This window comes from Pseudophryne corroboree, chromosome 8, assembly GCF_028390025.1.
Source record: "Pseudophryne corroboree isolate aPseCor3 chromosome 8, aPseCor3.hap2, whole genome shotgun sequence".
NCBI lineage: Eukaryota > Metazoa > Chordata > Amphibia > Anura > Myobatrachidae > Pseudophryne > Pseudophryne corroboree.
Genome location: NC_086451.1, coordinates 86,676,302 through 86,702,420, shown reverse-complemented (window position 1 = coordinate 86,702,420; position 26,119 = coordinate 86,676,302). Strand labels below are relative to the sequence as shown.

Here is a 26,119-nt window from a genome sequence, read left to right as displayed (position 1 = left end):
CCCCCCATTATTACCCCAGTGTTCCTCTCGTCTCCCCCCATTATTTCCCCTCTGTTCCTCTTGTCTACCCCCCATTATTTCCCCTGTGTTCCTCTTGTCATCACCAGTTATTCCCCGTGTTCCTCTTGTCATCCCCAGTTATTCCCTGTGTTCCTCTTGTCATCCCAAGTTATTCCCTGTGTTCCTCTTGTCTCCAGGGCCGGTCCTATAATTACGCTAATTACGCAGACGAGTAAGGCGCCGCACATAGAGGGCGCTCACTCAATCTGCAGTGCTAGCAGCGCTCAGCACAGCACGCACAGTATTACTCACTGTGTCTGTGCTGCTGCGGCTGCCTCCTCGGCGAACGCGGCTCCTCCTCCTCCCTCTGTGCATTTCTGTAATGAGCGGCAGGACGTCATGACGTCACGCCGAACATTACAACATGCGCAACATGTCACCGTGCGCTTGGGCAGGAAGCCCGCCGCCGCCAGCTGCCAGCCCGCGCCTACTACTGCCTGCTTCCCACGGCCACAGTTGACTGACCGCGTCCGCCGCCGGAGACATCTTCAGCGGGTTCTTCCCGCGCACAGGCCGCACTGCTGGCTGCCCGGCTGACTGAGAAGGTAGAGACCTGTTATCCATTCCTGGCTGATTCCTGGGCTGACAGGCTCAGTGCAGGGCCGGCCCTATTAAATATAAATATATAAAATATATTCAGTGGCATATTTATATAATATATTATTTATATATAGACAGACTAGTCTATATTTATTACAGAGAGGGCAGAGCACTGCAGTCTTCTGCACACGTGTGCTGTTGCCTGTTGAAATTTTTTCAGTGGGCAGGGGGCTCAAAACTTGCAGATGGCCCCCTCATTATTATAATGCCACTGGCATTATAATGCCACAGTAGAATTATAATTAATAAGTGGGCCATCTGCAAGTTTTGAGCCCCCTGCCCACTGAAAAAAATTGCAACAGGCAACAGCACACATGTGCAGAAGACTGCAGTGCTCTGCTCCCTCTGTAATAAATATAGAAGTCTGTCTATATAATATATATATATATATATATATTTTTTTTTCTCTGACGTCCTAGTGGATGCTGGGTACTCCGTAAGGACCATGGGGAATAGACGGGCTCCGCAGGAGACTGAGTACTCTAAAGAAAGATTAGGTACTATCTGGTGTGCACTGGCTCCTTCCTCTATGCCCCTCCTCCAGACCTCAGTTAGAATCTGTGCCCGGCCAGAGCTGGGTGCTCCTAGGAGGCTCTCCTGAGCCTGCTAGAAAAATAAAGTATTAGGTTTTTTATTTTCAGTGAGCTTCTGCTGGCAACAGACTAACTGCTACGTGGGACTGAGGGGAGAGAAGCGAACCTACCTAACTGCAGCTAGGTTGCGCTTCTTAGGCTACTGGACACCATTAGCTCCAGAGGGATCGAACACACTTACCATACCTCGATCGTCCGTTCCCGGAGCCGCGCCGCCATCCCCCTTGCAGAGCCAGAAGTACAGAAGACCAGGCAGAAGCAAGAAGACATCGAAATCGGCGGCATGAAGACTCTGTCTTCACTTTTAGGTAGCGCACAGCACTGCAGCTGTGCGCCATTGCTCCCACTGCACACCACACACTCCGGTCACTGTAGGGTGCAGGGCGCTGGGGGTGGGGGGCGCCCTGTGCAGCAATTTGCGTACCTTTGGCAAGTATGAACATATATACAGTCCCAGACTGTATATATGTAAAAACCCCCACCATTTTTACTCATAAGAAGCTGGACATAAGAAGCTGCCGCTGACAGGGCGGAGCTTCTTCCTCAGCACTAACCAGCGCCATTGTTTTCTTCACAGCTCCCCAGACTCTCCCCTGCAGTATCCAGATACAAGAAGGGCAAAAGAGGAGGGGGGGGGGGGGGCACATATATTTAGGCGCAAAAACGTTATTATCAGCAGCTACTGGGTGGACACTAATTATAGTGTAATCCCTGGGTTATAATAGCGCTGTGGTGTGTGCTGGCATACTCCTTCTCTGTCTCCCCAAAAGCCTTTGTGGGGTCCTCTCCTCAGTCATAGCATTCCCTGTGTGTGTGCGGTGTGTCGGTACCTCAGTGTCGACATGTTTGATGAGGAAGGGTACGTGGAGGCGGAGCAAGGGCATATGGATGGGGTGTTCCCGCCGACGGTGCAGACACCTGACTGGATGGATATGTGGAAGGTTAAATGTAAACTTGCATAAAAGGTTGGACAGGGGTCTCATAAGCGTCCACTATCCCAGTTAATTGACACAGATGTCGACACGGAGTCTGCCTCCAGTGTCGACTATGATAATGCAAAGTTACAGCCAGATTGGCGGTAAAGTATTCAATATGTGTTTATTGTAATAAGATGATTTGCATGTCACTGATGACTCATCTGTCCCTGACACAAGTGTACACAGGTGTAAGGGGAAGAAAGCTGAGGTAATTTTCCCTCCTCTCATGAGGAAAAATAGCGGGAATCTCCAGACAAGAGACTGCAGTTTCCCACAAAGATTTCTCAGGCAGTATCCTTTCCCCACTAGGGCCAGGATAAGATGAGAATCTTCCCCTAGGGTGTCACAAAGGGCAGCCCTGATGTTACAGCTATTCTCAGTGATCCTGCAGATAGCGTGCACATTCTGGTACACTACTCAGACCGGCGATGGGGTCGGCATGGGTTTATAGCGCTGTGTCAGTGGGGACAGGTACCTTATCAGCAGAGATAGAGACCCTAGTATGTATGTGTGTGTGTGTGTATATATATATATATAATGTATGTATGTATGTATATAATATATATGCGCCATAGAGACATGAGTATACTGGGTCCTAGTGTCAAAGCTATGTCGATCTCTGCTTGACGTGTCCTGTACAATATGCAATGGACAGATGATGCCGACTTAAGAGGCATATGGAAGGCTGAGGATTGTGTGGAAAAGGGTTTGGTCTCCACGGCTATATCTGGTAATTCTGATATTTTGCCTTCTATCCCTGCACAGCCTAGGAAAGCACGTCATTATTAAATGCAGCTTTTCGAATAAAGAAACAAGAAAGTCCGAAATAGGTCCTTTCTTGCCAGAGGCGGGGGCAGAGAAAACAGAAGTCCTCCCCGGCCTCTACAAAAATCCACCACATGTCACTGGGGCTCCACAGGTGGAGCTAGGCCCGGTGGGGGTACGCCTTCGGGAGTTCAGCCACAAGTGGGTTCGCTCCCTGTTAGATCCTTGGGCTATAGATATTGTGTCTCAGGGATACAAGCTGGACTTTAAGAAAAAATGCCCCCTCACCGACGGCCCTGACTGTTTTCCCTCACGAGATGAAAACAGTGTGAACTGCATATCACAAATTGTATTTCTCTGACGTCCTAGTGGATGCTGGGGACTCCGTCAGGACCATGGGGGAATAGCGGCTCCGCAGGAGACAGGGCACAAAAGTAAAAGCTTTAGGATCAGGTGGTGTGCACTGGCTCCTCCCCCTATGACCCTCCTCCAAGCCTCAGTTAGATTTTTGTGCCCGGCCGAGAAGGGTGCAATCTAGGTGGCTCTCCTAAAGAGCTGCTTAGAGTAAAAGTTTTGTTAGGTTTTTTTATTTTCAGTGAGTCCTGCTGGCAACAGGCTCACTGCATCGAGGGACTTAGGGGAGAGAAGTGAACTCACCTGCGTGCAGGATGGATTGGCTTCTTAGGCTACTGGACACCATTAGCTCCAGAGGGAGTCGGAACACAGGTCTCACCCTGGGGTTCGTCCCGGAGCCGCGCCGCCAACCCCCTTGCAGATGCCGAAAAGTGAAGAGGTCCAGAAACCGGCGGCAGAAGACTTTTCAGTCTTCATAAGGTAGCGCACAGTACTGCAGCTGTGCGCCATTGTTGTCAGGTCACTGAGGGTGCAGGGCGCTGGGGGGAACGCCCTGGGCAGCAATGATAGTACCTTATTCTGGCTAAAAATACATCACATATAGCCCCTGGGGGCTATATGGATGTATTTAACCCCTGCCAGGTCTCAGAAAAACGGGAGAAGAAGCCCGCCGAAAAGGGGGCGGGGCCTATTCTCCTCAGCACACAGCGCCATTTTCCCTCACAGAAATGCTGGTGGGAAGGCTCCCAGGCTCTCCCCTGCACTGCACTACAGAAACAGGGTTAAAACAGAGAGGGGGGGCACTTATTTGGCGATATGACTATATATATTTCTCTATCGTCCTAAGTGGATGCTGGGGTTCCTGAAAGGACCATGGGGAATAGCGGCTCCGCAGGAGACAGGGCACAAAAAAGTAAAGCTTTACTAGGTCAGGTGGTGTGCACTGGCTCCTCCCCCTATGACCCTCCTCCAGACTCCAGTTAGATTTTGTGCCCGAACGAGAAGGGTGCAATCTAGGTGGCTCTCCTAAAGAGCTGCTTAGAGAAAGTTTAGTTTAGGTTTTTTTTCTTTACAGTGAGTCCTGCTGGCAACAGGATCACTGCAACGTGGGACTTAGGGGGAAAGTAGTAAACTCACCTGCATGCAGAGTGGATTTGCTGCTTGGCTACTGGACACCATTAGCTCCAGAGGGATCGAACACAGGCCCAGCCGTGGAGTCCGGTCCCGGAGCCGCGCCGCCGACCCCCTTGCAGATGCTGAAGCGTGAAGAGGTCCGGAAACCGGCGGCTGAAGACTCCTCAGTCTTCATAAGGTAGCGCACAGCACTGCAGCTGTGCGCCATTTTCCTCTCAGCACACTTCACTGGGCAGTCACTGAGGGTGCAGAGCGCTGGGGGGGGGCGCTCTGAGAGGCAAATATAAACCTTATACAAGGCTAAAAATACCTCACATATAGCCCATAGGGGCTATATGGAGATATTTAACCCCTGCCTGACTGGAAAAATAGCGGGAGAAGAACCCGCCGAAAAAGGGGCGGGGCCTATCTCCTCAGCACACGGCGCCATTTTCTGTCACAGCTCCGCTGGTCAGAACGGCTCCCAGGTCTCTCCCCTGCACTGCACTACAGAAACAGGGTAAAACAGAGAGGGGGGGCACATTAATGGCTATATATATATATATTAAAGCAGCTATAAGGGAGCACTTAATATAAGGATATCCCTTGTATATATAGCGCTTTGTGGTGTGTGCTGGCAGACTCTCCCTCTGTCTCCCCAAAAGGGCTAGTGGGTCCTGTCTTCATTAGAGCATTCCCTGTGAGTTTGCGGTGTGTGTCGGTACGTGGTGTCGACATGTATGAGGACGATATTGGTGTGGAGGCGGAGCAATTGCCAAATATGCAGATGTCACCCCCCAGGGGGTCGACACCAGAATGGATGCCTTTATTTGTGGAATTACGTGATGGTTTATCTTCCCTTAAACAGTCAGTTGAGGACATGAGGCGGCCGGACAATCAATTAATGCCTGTCCAGGCGCCTCAAACACCGTCAGGGGCTGTAAAACGCCCTTTGCCTCAGTCGGTCGACACAGACCCAGACACGGGCACTGATTCCAGTGACGACGGTAGAAATTCAAACGTATTTTCCAGTAGGGCCACACGTTATATGATTTTGGCAATGAAGGAGACGTTACATTTAGCTGATACTACAGATACCGTAAAACAGGGTATTATGTATGGTGTGAAAAAACTACAAACAGTTTTTCCTGAATCAGAAGAATTAAATGACGTGTGTGATGAAGCGTGGGTTGCTCCTGATAAAAAGTTGATAATTTCAAAAAAGTTATTGGCATTATACCCTTTCCCGCCAGAGGTTAGGGCGCGCTGGGAAACACCCCCTAAGGTGGACAAGGCGCTCACACGCTTATCCAAACAAGTGGCGTTACCCTCTCCTGAGACGGCCGCACTTAAGGATCCATCAGATAGAAAGATGGAAGTTATTCAAAAGAATATATACACACATGCAGGTGTTATACTACGACCAGCTATAGCAACTGCCTGGATGTGCAGTGCTGGAGTAGTTTGGTCAGAATCCCTGATTGAAAATATTGATACCCTAGATAGGGACAATGTTTTACTGTCGTTAGAACAAATAAAGGATGCATTTATCTATATGCGTGATGCACAGAGGGATATTTGCACACTGGCATCTCGGGTGAGTGCTATGTCCATTTCAGCCAGAAGAGCCTTATGGACACGACAGTGGACAGGCGATGCGGATTCAAAACGTCACATGGAGGTTTTGCCGTATAAAGGGGAGGAGTTATTTGGAGTTGGTCTATCAGACTTGGTGGCCACGGCTACTGCCGGGAAATCCACTTTTTTACCTCAAGTCACTCCCCAACAGAGAAAGGCACCGACCTTTCAACCGCAGCCTTTTCGCTCCTACAAAAATAAGAGAGCAAAGGGCTTGTCGTACCTGCCACGAGGCAGAGGAAGAGGGAAGAGACACCAACAGGCAGCTCCTTCCCAGGAACAGAAGCCCTCCCCGGCTCCTGCAAAAACCTCAGCATGACGCTGGGGCCTCTCAAGCGGACTCGGGGACAGTGGGGGGCCGTCTCAAAAATTACAGCGCGCAGTGGGCTCACTCGCAGGTAGACCCCTGGATCCTGCAGATAATATCTCAGGGGTACAGGTTGGAATTAGAGACGGATCCTCCTCATCGTTTCCTGAAGTCTGCCTTACCAACCGTCTCTTCCGAAAGGGAGAGGGTGTTGGAAGCCATTCACAAGCTGTACGCTCAGCAGGTGATAGTCAAAGTACCCCTATTACAACAAGGAAAGGGGTATTATTCCACTCTATTTGTGGTACCGAAGCCGGATGGCTCGGTAAGGCCTATTCTAAATCTGAAGTCCTTGAACCTCTACATAAAAAAGTTCAAGTTCAAGATGGAGTCACTCAGAGCAGTGATAGCGAACCTGGAAGAAGGGGACTTTATGGTATCCTTGGACATCAAGGATGCGTATCTACACGTTCCGATTTACCCCGCACACCAGGGGTACCTCAGGTTCATTGTTCAAAACTGTCACTATCAGTTTCAGACGCTGCCGTTCGGATTGTCCACGGCGCCTCGGGTCTTTACCAAGGTAATGGCCGAGATGATGATTCTTCTTCGAAGAAAAGGCGTATTAGTTATCCCATACTTGGACGATCTCCTAATAAGGGCAAGGTCCAGAGAACAGCTGGAGACAGCTTTAGCACTATCTCAAGAGGTGCTAAGACAACACGGGTGGATTCTGAATATTCCAAAATCCCATTTAATCCCGACAACTCGTCTGCTGTTCCTAGGAATGATTCTGGACACGGTTCAGAAAAAGGTTTTCCTTCCAGAGGAAAAAGCCAAGGAGTTATCCGATCTGGTCAGGAACCTCCTAAAACCAGGAAAAGTGTCAGTACATCAATGCACAAGAGTCCTGGGAAAAATGGTGGCTTCTTACGAAGCAATTCCATTCGGCAGATTCCATGCAAGAATATTCCAAAGGGATCTGTTGGACAAATGGTCAGGGTCGCATCTGCAGATGCACCTGCGAATAACCCTGTCACCAAAGACAAGGGTGTCACTTCTGTGGTGGTTGCAGAAGGCTCACCTATTAGAAGGCCGCAGATTCGGCATTCAGGATTGGATCCTGGTGACCACGGACGCCAGCCTGAGAGGCTGGGGAGCAGTCACACAAGGAAGAAACTTCCAGGGAGTATGGACGAGTCTGGAAAAGTCTCTTCACATAAACATTCTGGAACTAAGAGCAATCTACAATGCTCTAAGCCAGGCGGAACTTCTCCTGCAAGGAAAGCCGGTGTTGATTCAGTCGGACAACATCACGGCGGTCGCCCATGTAAACAGGCAGGGCGGCACAAGAAGCAGGAGTGCAATGGCAGAAGCTGCCAAGATTCTTCGCTGGGCGGAGAATCACGTGATAGCACTGTCAGCAGTGTTCATCCCGGGCGTGGACAACTGGGAAGCAGACTTCCTCAGCAGACACGATCTTCATCCGGGAGAGTGGGGTCTACATCCAGAAGTCTTCAACATGTTAATAGACCGTTGGGAAAGACCAATTGTAGACATGATGGCGTCTCGCCTCAACAAGAAACTGGACAAATATTGCGCCAGGTCAAGAGATCCACAGGCAATAGCTGTGGACGCACTGGTAACTCCTTGGGTGTACCAGTCAGTGTATGTGTTTCCTCCTCTGCCGCTCATACCAAAGGTATTGAAGATCATACGGCAAAGAAGAGTAAGAACAATACTAGTGGTTCCGGATTGGCCGAGAAGGACTTGGTATCCGGAACTTCAAGAGATGCTCACGGACGAACCGTGGCCTCTACCTCTGAGAAGGGACCTGCTACAGCAGGGTCCCTGTCTTTTTCAAGACTTACCGCGGCTGCGTTTGACGGCATGGCGGTTGAACGCCAGATCCTAAAAGGGAAAGGCATTCCAGAAGAAGTCATTCCTACCTTGATTAAGGCACGGAAGGAAGTCACCGTGAAACATTATCACCGCATTTGGCGAAAATATGTAGCGTGGTGCGAGGATCGGAGGGTTCCGACGGAGGAATTCCAACTGGGTCGTTTCCTACATTTCCTGCAATCAGGATTATCTATGGGTCTCAAATTGGGATCCATTAAGGTTCAAATTTCGGCCCTGTCAATATTCTTCCAAAAAGAATTGGCCTCTGTCCCTGAGGTCCAGACTTTTGTCAAGGGAGTACTGCATATACAGCCTCCTGTGGTGCCTCCGGTGGCACCGTGGGATCTAAATGTAGTTTTAGATTTCCTCAAATCCCATTGGTTTGAACCATTGAAAAAGGTGGATTTGAAATATCTCACATTGAAAGTGACTATGTTACTAGCCCTGGCCTCTGCCAGGAGAGTATCTGAATTGGCGGCTTTATCTTATAAAAGTCCTTATCTAATCTTCCATTCGGATAGGGCAGAACTGCGGACTCGTCCGCATTTTCTCCCTAAAGTGGTATCAGCATTTCATCTGAACCAACCTATTGTGGTGCCTGCGGCCACTAGCGACTTGGAGGACTCCAAGTTGTTGGACGTTGTCAGAGCCTTAAAAATATACATTGCAAGGACGGCTGGAGTCAGAAAATCTGACTCGCTGTTTATATTGTATGCACCCAACAAGTTGGGCGCACCTGCTTCTAAGCAGTCGATTGCTCGTTGGATTTGTAACACAATTCAACTTGCACATTCTGTGGCAGGCCTGCCACAGCCTAAAACTGTAAAAGCCCACTCCACAAGGAAGGTGGGCTCATCTTGGGCGGCTGCCCGAGGGGTCTCGGCATTACAACTCTGCCGAGCAGCTACGTGGTCGGGGGAGAACACGTTTGTAAAATTTTACAAATTTGATACCCTGGCAAAGGAGGACCTGGAGTTCTCTCATTCGGTGCTGCAGAGTCATCCGCACTCTCCCGCCCGTTTGGGAGCTTTGGTATAATCCCCATGGTCCTTTCAGGAACCCCAGCATCCACTTAGGACGATAGAGAAAATAAGAATTTACTTACCGATAATTCTATTTCTCGGAGTCCGTAGTGGATGCTGGGCGCCCATCCCAAGTGCGGATTATCTGCAATACTTGTACATAGTTATTGTTAACTAATTCGGGTTATTGTTAAGGAGCCATCTTTAAGAGGCCCTTTCTGTTGTCATACTGTTAACTGGGTTTAGATCACAAGTTGTACGGTGTGATTGGTGTGGCTGGTATGAGTCTTACCCGGGATTCAAAATGCCTCCCTTATTGTGTATGCTCGTCCGGGCACAGTACCTAACTGGAGTCTGGAGGAGGGTCATAGGGGGAGGAGCCAGTGCACACCACCTGACCTAGTAAAGCTTTACTTTTTTGTGCCCTGTCTCCTGCGGAGCCGCTATTCCCCATGGTCCTTTCAGGAACCCCAGCATCCACTACGGACTCCGAGAAATAGAATTATCGGTAAGTAAATTCTTATTTTAAAATGCTATAAGGGAAAAACACTTATATAAAGGTTGTCCCTGTATAATTATAGCGCTCTGGTGTGTGCTGGCATACTCTCCCTCTGTCTCCCCAAAGGGCTAGTGGGGTCCTGTCCTCTATCAGAGCATTCCCTGTGTGTGTGCTGTGTCGGTACGTGTGTGTCGACATGTATGAGGACGATGTTGGTGAGGAGGCGGAGCAATTGCCTGTAATGGTGATGTCACTCTCTAGGGAGTCGACACCGGAATGGATGGCTTATTTAAGGAATTACGTGATAATGTCAACACGCTGCAAGGTCGGTTGACGACATGAGACGGCCGGCAAACCAATTAGTACCTGTCCAGGCGTCTCAAACACCGTCAGGGGCGTTAAAACGTCCTTTTACCTCAGTCGGTCGACACAGACACGGACACTGACTCCAGTGTCGACGGTGAAGAAACAAACGTATTTTCCTTTAGGGCCACACGTTACTTGTTAAGGGCAATGAAGGAGGTGTTACATATTTCTGATACTACAAGTACCACAAAAAAGGGTATTATGTGGAGTGTGAAAAAACTACCTGTAGTTTTTCCTGAATCAGATAAATTAAATGAAGTGTGTGATGATGCGTGGGTTTCCCCCGATAGAAAATTATTGGCGGTATACCCTTTCCCGCCAGAAGTTAGGGCGCGTTGGGAAACACCCCTTAGGGTGGATAAGGCGCTCACACGCTTATCAAAACAAGTGGCGGTACCGTCTCCAGATAGGGCCGCCCTCAAGGAGCCAGCTGATAGGAGGCTGGAAAATATCCTAAAAAGTATATACACACATACTGGTGTTATACTGCGACCAGCGATCGCCTCAGCCTGGATGTGCAGCGCTGGGGTGGCTTGGTCGGATTCCCTGACTGAAAATATTGATACCCTTGACAGGGACAGTATTTTATTGACTATAGAGAATTTAAAGGATGCATTTCTATATATGCGAGATGCACAGAGGGATATTTGCACTCTGGCATCAAGAGTAAGTGCGATGTCCATATCTGCCAGAAGTTGTTTATGGACACGACAGTGGTCAGGTGATGCAGATCCCAAACGGCACATGGAAGTATTGCCGTATAAAGGAGAAAAATACAACGTCTTTTCAGCCTCAGTCCTTTCGTCCCCATAAGGGCAAGCGGGCAAAAGGCCAGTCATATCTGCCATGGGATAGAGGAAAGGGAAGAAGACTGCAGCAGGCAGCCCATTCCCAGAAACAGAAGCCCTCCACCGCTTCTGCCAAGTCCTCAGCATGACGCTGGGGCCGTACAAGCGGACTCAGGTGCCGTGGGGGGGGTCGTCTCAAGAGTTTCAGCACGCAGTGGGCTCACTCGCAAGTGGACCCCTGGATCCTACAAGTAGTATCCCAGGGGTACAGATTGGAAATTCGAGACGTCTCCCCCTCGCAGGTTCCTGAAGTCTGCTTTACCAACGTCTCCCTCCGACAGGGAGGCAGTAGTGGAAACAATTCACAAGCTGTATTCCCAGCAGGTGATAATCAAAGTACCCCTCCTACAACAAGGAAAGGGGTATTATTCCACACTATATTGTGGTACTGAAGCCAGACGGCTCGGTGAGACCTATTTCTAAATCTGAAATAGTTGAACTCTTACATACAAAGGTTCAAATCAAGATGGAGTCACTCAGAGCAGTGATAGCGAACCAGGAAGAAGGGGACTATATGGTGTCCCGGGACATCAGGAATGCTTACCTCCATGTCCCAATTTGCCCTTCTCACCAAGGGTACCTCAGGTTCGTGGTACAGAACTGTCACTATCAGTTTCAGACGCTGCCGGTTGGATTGTCCACGGCATCCCGGGTCCTTACCAAGGTAATGGCCGAAATGATGATTCTTCTTCAAAGAAAATGGACGATCTCCTGATAGGGGCAAGGTCCAGAGAACAGTTGGAGGTCGGAGTAGCACTATCTCAAGTAGTTCTACGACAGCACGGGTGGATTCTAAATATTCCAAAACCGCAGCTGTTTCCGACGACACGTCTGCTGTTCCTAGGGATGATTCTGGACACAGTCCAGAAAAAGGTGTTTCTCCCGGAGAAGAAAGCCAGGGAGTTATCCGAGCTAGTCAGGAACCTCCTAAAACCAGGAAAAGTGTCAGTGCATCATTGCACAAGGGTCCTGGGAAAAATGGTGGCTTCTTACGAAGCGATTCCATTCGGTAGATTTCACGCAAGAACTTTTCAGTGGGATCTGCTGGAAAAATGGTCCGGATCGCATCTTCAGATGCATCAGCGGATAACCCTGTCTCCAAGGACAAGGGTGTTTCTTCTGCGGTGGCTGCAGAGTGCTCATCTACTAAAGGGCCGCAGATTCGGCATTCAGGACTGGGTCCTGGTGACCACGGATGCCAGCCTGAGAGGCTGGGGAGCAGTCACACAGGGAAAAAATTTCCAGGGAGTGTGATCAAGTCTGGAGACTTCTCTCCACATAAATATACTGGAGCTAAGGGCAATTTACAATGTTCTAAGCTTAGCAAGACCTCTGCTTCAAGGTCAGCCGGTATTGATCCAGTGGGACAACATCACGGCAGTCGCCCACGTAAACAGACAGGGCGGCACAAGAAGCAGGAGGGCAATGGCAGAAACTGCAAGGATTCTTCGCTGGGCGAAAAATCATGTGATAGCACTGTCAGCAGTGTTCATTCCGGGAGTGGACAACTGGGAAGCAGACTTCCTCAGCAGGCACGACCTCCACCCGGGAGAGTGGGGACTTCATCGGGAAGTATTCCACATGATTGTGAACCGTTGGGAAAGACCAAAGGTGGACATGATGGCGTCCCGCCTGAACAAAAAACTGGACAGGTATTGCGCCAGGTCAAGAGACCCTCAAGCAATATCTGTGGACGTTCTGGTAACACCGTGGGTGTACCAGTCGGTGTATGTGTTCCCTCTTCTGCTTCTCTTAACCAAGGTACTGAGAATTATAAGACGTAGAGGAGTAAGAACTATACTCGTGGCTCCGGATTGGCCAAGAAGGACGTGGCACCCGGAACTTCAAGAAATGCTCACAGAGGACTCATGGCCTCTGCCGCTAAGAAGGGACTTGCTTCAGCAAGTACCAGGTCTGTTCCAAGACTTACCGCGGCTGCGTTTGACGGCATGGCGGTGGAACGCCAGATCCTAAGGGAAAAAGGCATTCCGGAAGAGGTCATTCCTACCCTGGTCAAAGCCAGGAAGGAGGTGACCGCAAAACATTATCACCACATGTGGCGAAAATATGGGGCCAGGAAGGCCCCACGAAGAAATTTCAACTCGGTCGATTCCTGCATTTCCTGCAAACAGGAGTGTCTATGGGCCTCAAATTGGGGTCCATTAAGGTTCAAATTTCGGCCCTGTCAATTTTCTTCCAGAAAGAATTGGCTTCAGTTCCTGAAGTCCAGAAGTTTGTCAAGGGAGTATTGCATATACAACCCCCTTTTTGTGCCTCCAGTGGCACTGTGGGATCTCAACGTAGTTCTGGGATTCCTCAAATCACATTTTAAATCGCTCAAATCTGTGGATTTGAAATATCTCACATGAAAAGTGACCATGCTGTTGGCCCTGGCCTCGGCCAGGCGAGTGTCAGAATTGGCGGCTTTGTCTCACAAAAGCCATATCTGATTGTCCATTCGGACAGGGCAGAGCTGCGGACTCGTCCCCAGTTTCTTCCTAAGGTGGTGTCAGCGTTTCACCTGAACCAGCTTATTGTGGTACCTGCGGCTACTAGGGACTTGGAGGACTCCAAGTTGCTAGATGTTGTCAGGGCCCTGAAAATATAGGTTTTCAGGACGGCTGGAGTCAGGAAAACTGACTCGCTGTTATCCTGTATGCACCCAACAAACTGGGTGCTCTTGCTTCTAAGCAGACGATTGCTCGTTGGATTTGTAGCACATTTCAACTTGCACATTCTGTGGCTGGCCTGCCACAGCCTAAATCTGTCAAGGCCCATTCCACAAGGAAGGTGGGCTCATCCTGGGCGGCTGCCCGAGGGGTCTCGGCATTACAACTCTGCCGAGCAGCTACGTGGTCGGGGGAGAACACGTTTGTAAAATTCTACAAATTTGATACCCTGGCTAAAGAGGACCTGGAGTTCTCTCATTCGGTGCTGCAGAGTCATCCGCACTCTCCCGCCCGTTTGGGAGCTTTGGTATAATCCCCATGGTCCTGACGGAGTCCCCAGCATCCACTAGGACGTCAGAGAAAATAAGATTTTACTTACCGATAAATCTATTTCTCGTAGTCCGTAGTGGATGCTGGGCGCCCATCCCAAGTGCGGATTGTCTGCAATACTTGTACATAGTTATTGTTACAAAAATCGGGTTATTATTGTTGTGAGCCATCTTTTCAGAGGCTCCGCTGTTATCATGCTGTTAACTGGGTTCAGATCACAGGTTGTACAGTGTGATTGGTGTGGCTGGTATGAGTCTTACCCGGGATTCAAAATCCTTCCTTATTGTGTACGCTCGTCCGGGCACAGTATCCTAACTGAGGCTTGGAGGAGGGTCATAGGGGGAGGAGCCAGTGCACACCACCTGATCCTAAAGCTTTTACTTTTGTGCCCTGTCTCCTGCGGAGCCGCTATTCCCCCATGGTCCTGACGGAGTCCCCAGCATCCACTACGGACTACGAGAAATAGATTTATCGGTAAGTAAAATCTTATTATTCAACAGGTGTTGGCCAAGGTTCCCCTCATTCAACAAGGAGGGGATTATTATTTGACCATGTTGTGGTCCCAAAATCAAAAGGTTTGGTCAGACCCATATTGAATTTTAAATCCCTGAACATATACCTGAAAAGGGGCAAGTTCAAGATGGCATCGCTTAGAGCGGTTGTTGTAAGCCTGAAAGGGGGCTCGGGACATAAAGGATGAATACCTTCAGGTCCCCATTTATCCACCTCATCAGGCGTACCTCAGAATTGCGGTACGGGTTTGTCATTACCAGTTTAGACCAAGGTAATGGCGGAAGTGATGGTGATCCTGTGGAAGCAAGGTGTCCCTTTTATCACGCATTTAGAAGATCTCTGCATAAAAGCGAGATCAAAAGAGCAGTTGCTGAACAGCGTATCACTTTCTCTGGAAGTGTAACGGCAACACGACTGGATTCTATATATTCCAAAGTCGCAGTTGGTTCCTACAGCTCATCTGCCTCTCCTAGGCATGATCCTAGACACAGACCAGAAAGGGGTTTATCTCCCTATAGAGAGAGCTCAGGCGCTCGTGACACTGGTCAGGAATCTACCAAAACAGGTGTTAGTGCATCACTGCACTCGAGTCCTGGGTAGGATGGTGGCATCATAAGAGGCCATTCCCTTCGGCAGGTTCCATGCGAGGACCTTCCAGTGGGACTTACTGGACAAGTGGTCCGGATCACATCTTCAGAAGCATCGGTTAATCACCCTATCCCCCAGGGCCAGGGTGTCTCTCCTGTGGTGGCTACAGAGTGCTCACCTTCTCGAGGGCCGCAAATTCGGCATTCAGGACTGGGTCCTGGTGACCACGGATGCAAGCCTCCGAGGGTGGGGGGGCAGTCACAAAGGGAAGAAATTTCCAAGGTCTGTGGTCAAGTCAGGAGTCTTGCCTTCACATTAACATCCTGGACATAAGGGCCATATACAACGCCCTACGTCAAGCAGAGACCCTGCTTCGCGACCAACCGGTTCTGATTCACTCAGACAACATCACCGCAGTGGCTCATGTAAACCGCCAAGGCGGCACAAGGAGCAGGGTGGCAAGGATGGAAGCCACCAGATTTCTTCGCTGGGCGGAGAATCACGTAGGCGCACTGTCAGCAGTGTTCATTCCGGGAGTGGACAACTGGGAAGCAGACTTCCTCAGCAGGCACGACCTCCACCCGGGAGAGTGGGGACTTCATCAAGAAGTTTTCATGCTGATTGCAAGTCGGTGGGAACTGCCACAGGTGGACATGATAGCATCCCGCCTCAACAAAAAGCTACAGCGGTATTGCGCCAGGTCAAGAGACCCTCAGGCGATAGCTGTGGATACGCTAATGACACCGTGGGTGTTCCAGTCGGTGTATGTATTTTCCCCTCTTCATCTCATACCCAAGGAGCTGAGAATCATAAGGAAAGGAGGAGTGAGAACAATACTCATTGTTCCGGATTGGCCAAGAAGAACTTGGTATCCAGATCTGCAAGAGATGCTCACAGAGGACCCATGGCCTCTGCCTCTAAGACGGGCTTTGTTGCAACAGGGGCCCTGACTGTTCCAAGAAGATGGAGCAAATATGTGTGTGAGAGGGTGTCTCCGTCGACAACGCCGACACCTGTTTGGATATGTGTAATTTAGTGCTAAGGTGAATTTATTGCACCAAAGTTTGGAGAACGGACAGGAAATCTACCCATGTCTGTCCTTATGTCGCAGAGACCTTTAGAGTTTCTCAATGTTCACTATCCAAAATAATGGACGCTGAGATCGACACGGCGTTTGACTCCAGTGTCGACTACTATAATGTAAAGTATTCAATGTGATGGCTGAACATTATCACCGTATATGGCAAAAATATGTTGCTCGGTGTGAGGCCAGGAATGCTCCTACAGAGGAATTCCAGCTGGGCCGTTTCCTTCACTTCCTACAGTCGGGAGTGTGTTTGGGCCTAAAATTAGGATCCATTAAGGTCCGGATATCGGGCTTATCCATTTTCTTTCAAAAAGAACTGGTTTCTCTTCCTGAAGCTCAGACCTTTGTGAAGGGAGTGCTGCATATACAGCCCCCGTTTGTGCCTCCAGTGGCACCTTGGGATCTTAACGTGGTGTTGAGTTTCTTGAAATCACATTGGTTTGAACCACTAAAATCAGTGGAATTAAAGTATCTCACGTGGAAGGTGGTCATGCTGTTAGCCTTAGCTTCAGCGTGTGTCGGTATTGGCGGCTTTGTCACACAAAAGCCCCTATCTGGTTTTTCATATGGACAGGGCAGAATTGCGGATTCGTCAGCAATTTCTGCCGAATGTAGCGTCATTTTTCATATGAACCAACCTATTGTGGTGCCTGTAGCTACCAGTGCCTTGGAGGATTCCGAGTTACTAGATGTAGTACGGGCTTTGAAGATTTATGTGGCCAGAACGGCTAAAGTCTGGATAACTGAGTCGCTGTTTATCCTGTACGCATCCAACAAGCTGGGTGCGCCTGCTTCAAAGCAAACTATTGCTCGTTGGATCTGTAACACGATTCAGCAGGCTCATTCTGCGGCTGTGATGCCGCATCCAAAATCAGTAAAGGCTCATTCCACAAGGAAGGTGGGCTCTGCTTGGGCGGCTGCCCGAGGGGTCTCGGCATTACAGCTTTGCCGAGCAGCTACTTGGTCAGGTTCAAACATTTTTGCAAACTTCTACAGGTTTGATACCCTGGCTGTGGAGGACCTTGAGTTTGCTCATTCGGTGCTGCAGAGTCATCTGCCATCTCCCGCCCGTTTGGGAGCTTTGGTATAATCTTCATGGTCCTTACGGAGTCCCCAGCATCCACTTAGGACGTTAGAGAAAATAAGAATTTACTCACCGGTAATTCTATTTCTCGTAGTCCGTAGTGGATGCTGGGCGCCCGTCCCAAGTGCAGACTTTCTGCAATACGTGTATATAGTTATTGCTTAATAAAGGGTTATTGTTATGAGACATCCGTTGAGTGATGCTCAGTTGTTGTTCATACTGTAAACTGGGTGAGGTTATCACAAGTTGTACGGTGTGGCTGGTATGAGTCTTACCCTGGATTCCCAAATCCTTTCCTTGTAATGTCAGCTCTTCCGGGCACAGTTTCCTTAACTGAGGTCTGGAGGAGGGGCATAGAGGGAGGAGCCAGTGCACACCAGATAGTACCTAATCTTTCTTTAGAGTGCCCAGTCTCCTGCGGAGCCTGTCTATTCCCCATGGTCCTTACGGTGTCCCCAGCATCCACTACGGACTACGAGAAATAGAATTACCGGTGAGTAAATTCTTCTTTCTCTGACGTCCTAGTGGATGCGGGGACTCCGTAAGGACCATGGGGAACAGCGGCTCCGCAGGAGACAGGGCACAAGAATAAAAGCTTTAGGATCAGGTGGTGTGCACTGGCTCCTCCCCCTATGACCCTCCTCCAAGCCTCAGTTAGATTTTTGTGCCCGAACGAGAAGGGTGCAGGCTAGGTGGCTCTCCTGAGCTGCTTAGAATAAAAGTGTATTTTAGGTTTTTATTTTCAGTGAGTCCTGCTGGCAACAGGCTCACTGCATCGTGGGACTAAGGGGAGAAGAAACGGACTCACCTGCGTGCAGAGTGGATTGGGTTTCTTAGGCTACTGGACATTAGCTCCAGAGGGACGATCACAGGTTCAGCCTGGATGGGTCCCGGAGCCGCGCCGCCGGCCCCCTTACAGAGCCAGAAGAGCGAAGAGGTCCGGTGAAATCGGCGGCAGAAGACGATCCTGTCTTCAGACTAAGGTAGCGCACAGCACCGCAGCTGTGCGCCATTGCTCTCAGCACACTTCACACTCCGGTCACTGAGGGTGCAGGGCGCTGGGGGGGAGCGCCCTGAGACGCAATATAACAGATAATACCTTAGGTTGGCAAAAGAATACATCACATATAGCTCTTGGGCTATATGGATGTATTTTAACCCCTGCCATTTTTACAGAAAAGAGCGGGAGACAAGGACGTCGTGAAGGGGCGGAGCCTATCTCCTCAGCACACAAGCGCCATTTTCCCTCACAGCTCCGCTGGAAGGACGGCTCCCTGACTCTCCCCTGCAGACTTGCTACAGAATCAGGGTAAAAAAGAGAAGGGGGGGCACTATTGGCAGCTAAAAATTATATAAACAGCAGCTATAAGGGAATAACACTTATATAAGGTTATCCCTGTGTATATATATATATATATATATATATATATATATAGCGCTTGGTGTGTGCTGGCAGACTCTCCCTCTGTCTCTCCAAAGGGCTTGTGGGGTCCTGTCCTCTATCAGAGCATTCCCGGTGTGTGTGCTGTGTGTCGGTACGTGTGTGTCGACATGTATGAGGAGGAAAATGATGTGGAGGCGGAGCAATTGCCTGGGTTAGTGATGTCACCCCCTAGGGTGTCGACACCTGACTGGATGATCGTATTTAAAGAATTAAGTGATAATGTCAGCACTTTGCAAAGAACGGTTGATGACATGAGACAGCCGGCAAATCAATTAGTGCCTGTCCAGGCGTCTCAGACACCGTCAGGGGCCCTAAAACGCCCGTTACCTCAGTGGGTCGACACAGACACAGATACTGAGTCTAGTGTCGACGGTGAGGAGACAAACGTAATGTCCAGTAGGGCCACACGTTACATGATCACGGCAATGAAGGAGGCATTGAACATTTCTGACACTACAAGTACCACAAAGAAGGGTATTATGTGGGGTGTGAAAAAACTACCAATAGTTTTCCCTGAGTCAGATGAGTTAAATGAGGTGTGTGATAAAGCGTGGGTTTCCCCCGACAAAAAACTGCTAATTTCTAAAAAATTATTGGCACTATATCCTTTCCCGTCAGAGGTTAGGACGCGTTGGGAAACACCCCCTAGGGTAGATAAGGCGCTCACACGTTTATCTAAACAAGTAGCGTTACCGTCTCCTGATACGGCCACCCTCAAGGAACCAGCAGATAGAAGGCTGGAAAATCTTCTTAAAAGTATATACACACATACTGGTGTTATACTGCGACCAGCAATCGCTTCAGCCTGGATGTGCAGTGCTGGAGTCGCGTGGTCGGATTCCCTGACTGAAAATATTGATACCCTGGATAGGGACAATATACTGTTAACTATAGAGCATTTGAAGGATGCATTACTATATATGCGTGATGCACAGAGGGATATCTGCACCCTGGCATCAAGAGTAAGTGCTATGTCCATTTCTGCCAGAAGAGCGTTATGGACGCGACAGTGGTCAGGCGATGCGGATTCCAAACGACATATGGAAGTATTGCCGTATAAAGGGGAGGAGTTATTTGGGGCTGGTCTATCGGACTTGGTGGCCACGGCAACGGCTGGAAAATCCACCTTTTTACCCCAGGTCACTTCACATCAGCAGAAAAAGACACCGTCTTTTCAAACTCAGTCCTTTCGTTCCCATAAGTACAAGCGAGCTAAAGGCCATTCCTTCCTGCCCCGGGGCAGAGGAAGGGGAAAAAGACTGCACCATGCAGCCGCTTCCCAGGAGCAGAAGCCCTCCCCTGCTTCTGCCAAGTCTTCAGCATGACGCTGGGGCTTTACAAGCAGACTCAGACATGGTGGGGGCCCGTCTCAAGAATTTCAACGCGCAGTGGGCTCACTCGCAAGTGGACCCCTGGATTCTACAGGTAGTATCGCAGGGGTACAAACTGGAATTCGAGGCGTTTCCCCCTCGCCGGTTCCTGAAGTCTGCTCTACCAAAGTCTCCCTCCGACAGGGAGGCAGTTTTGGAAGCCATTCACAAGCTGTATTCCCAGCAGGTGATAATCAAGGTACCCCTCCTACAACAGGGAAAGGGGTATTATTCCACGCTGTTTGTGGTACCGAAGCCGGACGGCTCGGTGAGACCAATTTTAAATCTGAAATCCTTGAACACTTACATAAAGAGGTTCAAATTCAAGATGGAATCACTCAGAGCGGTGATAGCAAACCTGGAAGAAGGGGACTATATGGTGTCTCTGGACATCAAGGATGCTTATCTCCACGTCCCAATCTACCCGTCTCACCAAGGGTACCTCAGGTTTGTGGTACAAAACTGTCATCAGTTTCAGACGCTGCCGTTTGGGTTGTCCACGGCACCTCGGGTCTTTACCAAGGTAATGGCCGAAATGATGATTCTTCTTCGAAGAAAAGGCATCTTAATTATCCCTTACTTGGACGATCTCCTGATAAGGGCAAGGTCCAGGGAACAGTTAGAAGTCGGAGTAGCACTATCAGGTAGTGTTACGTCAGCACGGGTGGATCCTCAATATTCCAAAATCGCAGCTGATTCCTACGACACGTCTACTGTTCCTAGGAATGATTCTGGACACAGTCCAGAAAAAGGTGTTTCTCCCGGAGGAGAAGGCCAGGGAGTTATCCGAGCTAGTCAGGAACCTCCTAAAACCAGGCCAGGTGTCAGTGCATCAGTGCACGAGGGTCCTGGGAAAAATGGTGGCTTCTTACGAAGCGATTCCATTCGGAAGATTCCATGCAAGAACTTTTCAGTGGGATCTGCTGGACAAATGGTCCGGATCGCATCTTCAGATGCATCAGCGGATAACCCTGTCGCCAAGGACAAGGGTGTCTCTTCTGTGGTGGCTGCAGAGTGCTCATCTACTAGAGGGCCGCAGATTTGGCATTCAGGATTGGATCCTGGTGACCACGGATGCAAGCCTGAGAGGCTGGGGAGCAGTCACACAGGGAAGAAATTTCCAGGGCTTGTGGTCAAGCATGGAAGCATCTCTTCATATAAACATTCTGGAACTAAGGGCCATTTACAATGCCCTAAGTCAAGCGAAACCCCTGCTTCAGGGTCAGGCGGTATTGATCCAATCGGACAACATCACGTCAGTCGCCCACGTAAACAGGCAGGGCGGCACGGGAAGCAGGAGGGCAATGGCAGAAGCTGCAAGGATTATTCGCTGGGCGGAAAATCATGTGATAGCACTGTCAGCAGTGTTCATTCCGGGAGTGGACAACTGGGAAGCAGACTTCCTCAGCAGACACGACCTCCACCCGGGAGAGTGGGGACTTCACCCAGAAGTCTTCCACCTGATAGTAAACCGTTGGGAAGAACCAATGGTGGACATTATGGCGTCCCGTCTAAACAAAAAACTAGACAGATATTGCGCCAGGTCAAGGGACCCTCAGGCAATAGCGGTGGACGCCCTGGTAACGCCGTGGGTGTACCAGTCAGTGTATGTGTTCCCTCCTCTGCCTCTCATACCAAAGGTACTGAGAATCATAAGAAGGAGAGGAGTAAGAACTATACTCGTGGCTCCGGATTGGCCAAGAAGGACTTGGTACCCGGAACTTCAAGAGATGCTCACGGACGAACCGTGGCCTCTACCTCTGAGAAAGGACCTGCTCCAGCAGGGGCCTTGTCTGTTCCAAGACTTACCGCGGCTGCGTTTGACGGCATTGCGGTTGAACGCCGGATCCTGAGGGAAAAAGGCATTCCAGATGAAGTCATCCCTACCCTGGTCAAGGCCAGGAAGGACGTAACCGCAAAACATTATCACCGCATTTGGCGAAAATATGTTGCGTGGTGTGAGGCCAAGAAGGCCCCTACTGAGGAATTTCAACTGGGTCGTTTCCTCCATTTCCTGCAAACAGGACTATCTATGGGCCTAAAATTAGGGTCCATTAAGGTTCAAATTCCGGCCCTGTCGATTTTCTTCCAGAAAGAACTGGCTTCAATGCCTGAAGTTCAGACATTTGTAAAAGGGGTACTGCATATACAGCTTCCTTTTGTGCCTCCAGTGGCACCTTGGGATCTCAATGTTGTGTTGAGTTTTCTAAAGTCACATTGGTTTGAACCACTCACCACTGTGGACTTCAAATATCTCACATGGAAGGTGACGATGCTGTTAGCCCTGGCTTCAGCCAGGCGTGTGTCAGAATTGGCGGCTTTATCATATAAAAGTCCTTACTTAATTTTTCATTCTGACAGGGCAGAATTGAGGACTCGTCCTCAATTTCTACCTAAGGTGGTTTCTGCATTTCAAATGAACCAACCTATTGTGGTACCTGCGGCTACTAGGGACTTGGAGGACTCCAAGTTGCTTGACGTTGTCAGGGCCCTGAAAATATATGTTTCCAGGACGGCTGGAGTCAGAAAATCTGACTCGCTGTTTATCCTGTATGCACCCAACAAGCTGGGTGCTCCTGCTTCTAAGCAGACGATTGCTCGTTGGATTTGTAGTACAATTCAGCTTGCACATTCTGTGGCAGGCCTGCCACAGCCAAAATCGGTAAAAGCCCATTCCACAAGGAAAGTGGGCTCATCTTGGGCGGCTGCCCGAGGGGTCTCGGCTTTACAACTTTGCCGAGCAGCTACTTGGTCAGGGGCAAACACGTTTGCAAAATTCTACAAATTTGATACCCTGGCTGAGGAGGACCTGGAGTTCTCTCATTCGGTGCTGCAGAGTCATCCGCACTCTCCCGCCCGTTTGGGAGCTTTGGTATAATCCCCATGGTCCTTACGGAGTCCCAGCATCCACTAGGACGTCAGAGAAAATAAGATTTTACTTACCGATAAATCTATTTCTCGTAGTCCGTAGTGGATGCTGGGCGCCCATCCCAAGTGCGGATTGTCTGCAATACTTGTATATAGTTATTGTTACAAAAATTCGGGTTATTATTGTTGTGAGCCATCTTTTCAGAGGCTCCTTTTCGTTTTATCATACTGTTAACTGGGTTCAGATCACAAGTTGTACGGTGTGATTGGTGTGGCTGGTATGAGTCTAACCCGGGATTCAATATCCTTCCTTATTATGTACGCTCGTCCGGGCACAGTGTCCTAACTGAGGCTTGGAGGAGGGTCATAGGGGGAGGAGCCAGTGCACACCACCTGATCCTAAAGCTTTTATTCTTGTGCCCTGTCTCCTGCGGAGCCGCTGTTCCCCATGGTCCTTATGGAGTCCCAGCATCCACTACGGACTACGAGAAATAGATTTATCGGTAAGTAAAATCTTATTTTTTTTTTCCCCTGGTTTCAATTGCTTGAGTCTCTGTGCCCTTCAGGTACATGATGGGTTAAACATAAGCTTCCCATGGGGAATGGCAAGGAAACCAGATATTAGGAAGTCACTTGTTGGGAGTTTCTTGTTCTAGAAAGGCAATGTATTATTAATGACCCCTGATCCAGTGCGATTACTGACTCGGAGACAGCATTAATGGAAGTCTGCAATATGCAGAATTCCATCTGCTGGGCCGACCATCCCCCTGTTATATGCGTCCTCACACGGAAATGTCCATTTATTGTCCAGGAATAAAATTTTGAGCGACATACAGGAGAATATTTGAAGTCCTCGTTTCATATTTGATAGAGAACTAGTTTAGGTTTAGTGATGTCAGGTTAAGGTCCATTTCAGGGGGATACATACGATAGATGGGATGCCAGCGGTCATATGACCAACACTCCCATTCCAAAGCAGAGGTTCTGCACTACTCCCCCCTAACCCTACCCTCCCTTCCCGCCGCCTAACCCTAGTCCTCCCCTGGAATTACCAGGGTGCATTTATTGGAAGATAATCTATACCAGGGGAATTAGCAAATGTTTCCTTTATTTGATAGAATGAGTACACTATTTACACCCCATCCCCCCCCCCCCCCCCCCCCCAAAAAAAACCCCAATAATAATAGGAATGTAATACCTAAAAAGGTAATTATTTTTCTCGTAGTTCGTAGTGGATACTGGGGATCTGCACTTTAGTACCATGGGTATAGATCAGGTCCATTGGAGCCTGGCACTTTATAACCTTTAGTTTGTATGTGTGTGCTGGCTTCTCCCCTCTATGCCCCCCCCCCTACCAGTTTCAGTGTCTAGGAAACTGTGCCCGAGGAGATGGACATGCCACGAGAGAAGAAAACGGGTACAACAGCAGTGTGGCACTAAACCAACAACAAAATGGGACCGCAATGGCAGGCCAACCCAAAAACGTACTCCGATAAGCAGAAATCGAAGCACTGAGGCGGGCGCCCAGTATCCACTACGGACTAAGAGAGAAGGAATTACCAGTAGGTATTAAATTCCTATTTCTCTAACGTCCTAGTGGATGCTGGGGACTCCGTAAGGACCATGGGGAATAGACGGGCTCCGCAGGAGACTGGGCACTCTAAGAAAGATTTAGGACTACCTGGTGTGCACTGGCTCCTCCCCCTATGACCCTCCTCCAAGCCTCAGTTAGATTTCTGTGCCCGGCTGAGCTGGATGCACACTAGGGGCTCTCCTGAGCTCCTAGAAAGAAAGTGTTTGTTAGGTTTTTTATTTTCAGTGAGACCTGCTGGCAACAGGCTCACTGCATCGAGGGAGTAAGGGGAGAAGAAGCGAACCTACCTAAGTGGTGGTAGCTTGGGCTTCTTAGGCTACTGGATACCTTTAGCTCCAGAGGGATCGAACACAGGACCCGACCTCGTCGTCCGTTCCCGGAGCCGCGCCGCCGTCCCCCTTACAGAGCCAGAAGCAAGAAGGTGGTCCAGAAAATCGGCGGCTGAAGACTTCTGTCTTCTCCAAGGTAGCGCACAGCACTGCAGCTGTGCGCCATTGCTCCTCATGCACACCACACACTGCGGTCACTGATGGGTGCAGGGCGCTGGGGGGGGGGGCGCCCTTAGCAGCAATATTTACACCTTGGCTGGCAAACTAGCACCATATATAGCCCCAGGGGCTATATAGGTGTATATTAACCCCTGCCAGATACATTAAAATAGCGGGAGAAAGCCCGCTGAAAAAGGGGCGGGGCCTTCTCCCTTAGCACACTGGCGCCATTTTTCCCTCACAGCTCCGCTGGAAGGAAGCTCCCTGGCTCTCCCCTGCAGCCCTGCACTACAGAAAAGGGTAAAAAAGAGAGGGGGGGCACAAATTAGGCGCAGTATAACGTTTTTATGCAGCTATAAGGGGAAACACGCTCTGGTGTGTGCTGGCATACTCTCCCTCTGTCTCCCCAAAGGGCTTTGTGGGGTCCTGTCCTCTGAGAGAGCATTCCCTGTGTGTGTGCTGTGTCGGTACTGCTGTGTCGACATGTATGAGGAAGAAAATGATGTGGAGGCGGAGCAAATGCCTGTGAATGTGATGTCACCCCCTGAGGGGTCGACACCGGTGTGGCTGGACTTATGGAAGGAATTGCGTGAAAGTGTCAACTCCTTACACAAAAGGTTTGACGACATAGGACAGCCGGCTACACAGCTTGTGCCTGTTCCAGCGTCTCAAATGTCATCAGGGGCTTTAAAACGCCCGCTACCTCAGGTGACAGATACAGACGTCGACACGGATACCGACTCCAGTGTCGACGGTGATGAGACTAGTGTACCCTCCAATAGGTCCACCCGTTACATGATTGAGGCAATGAAAAATGTTTTACACATTTCTCTGACGTTCTAGTGGATGCTGGGAACTCCGAAAGTACCATGGGGAATAGCGGCTCCGCAGGAGACTGGGCACAACTAAAGAAAGCTTTAGGTCACCTGGTGTGCACTGGCTCCTCCCACTATGACCCTCCTCCAAGCCTCAGTTAGATTTTGTGCCCGGCCGAGGTTGGATGCACACTAGGGGCTCTCCTGAGCTTCTAGAAAGAAAGT

At 49.6% G+C, this 26,119-nt stretch overlaps 1 long non-coding RNA gene across 1 annotated transcript in view; it reads left to right on the top strand.

The window, feature by feature from the left end:
* The first annotated feature begins 371 nt into the window (after positions 1-371).
* LOC134947513 (uncharacterized) overlaps positions 372-26,119 on the top strand; it is a 144,414-nt gene continuing 118,666 nt past the window's right edge. Inside the window, exon 1 of the long non-coding RNA XR_010182591.1 lies at positions 372-605. This is a non-coding gene — a long non-coding RNA (uncharacterized LOC134947513). The remainder of the gene's footprint in view (positions 606-26,119) is intronic.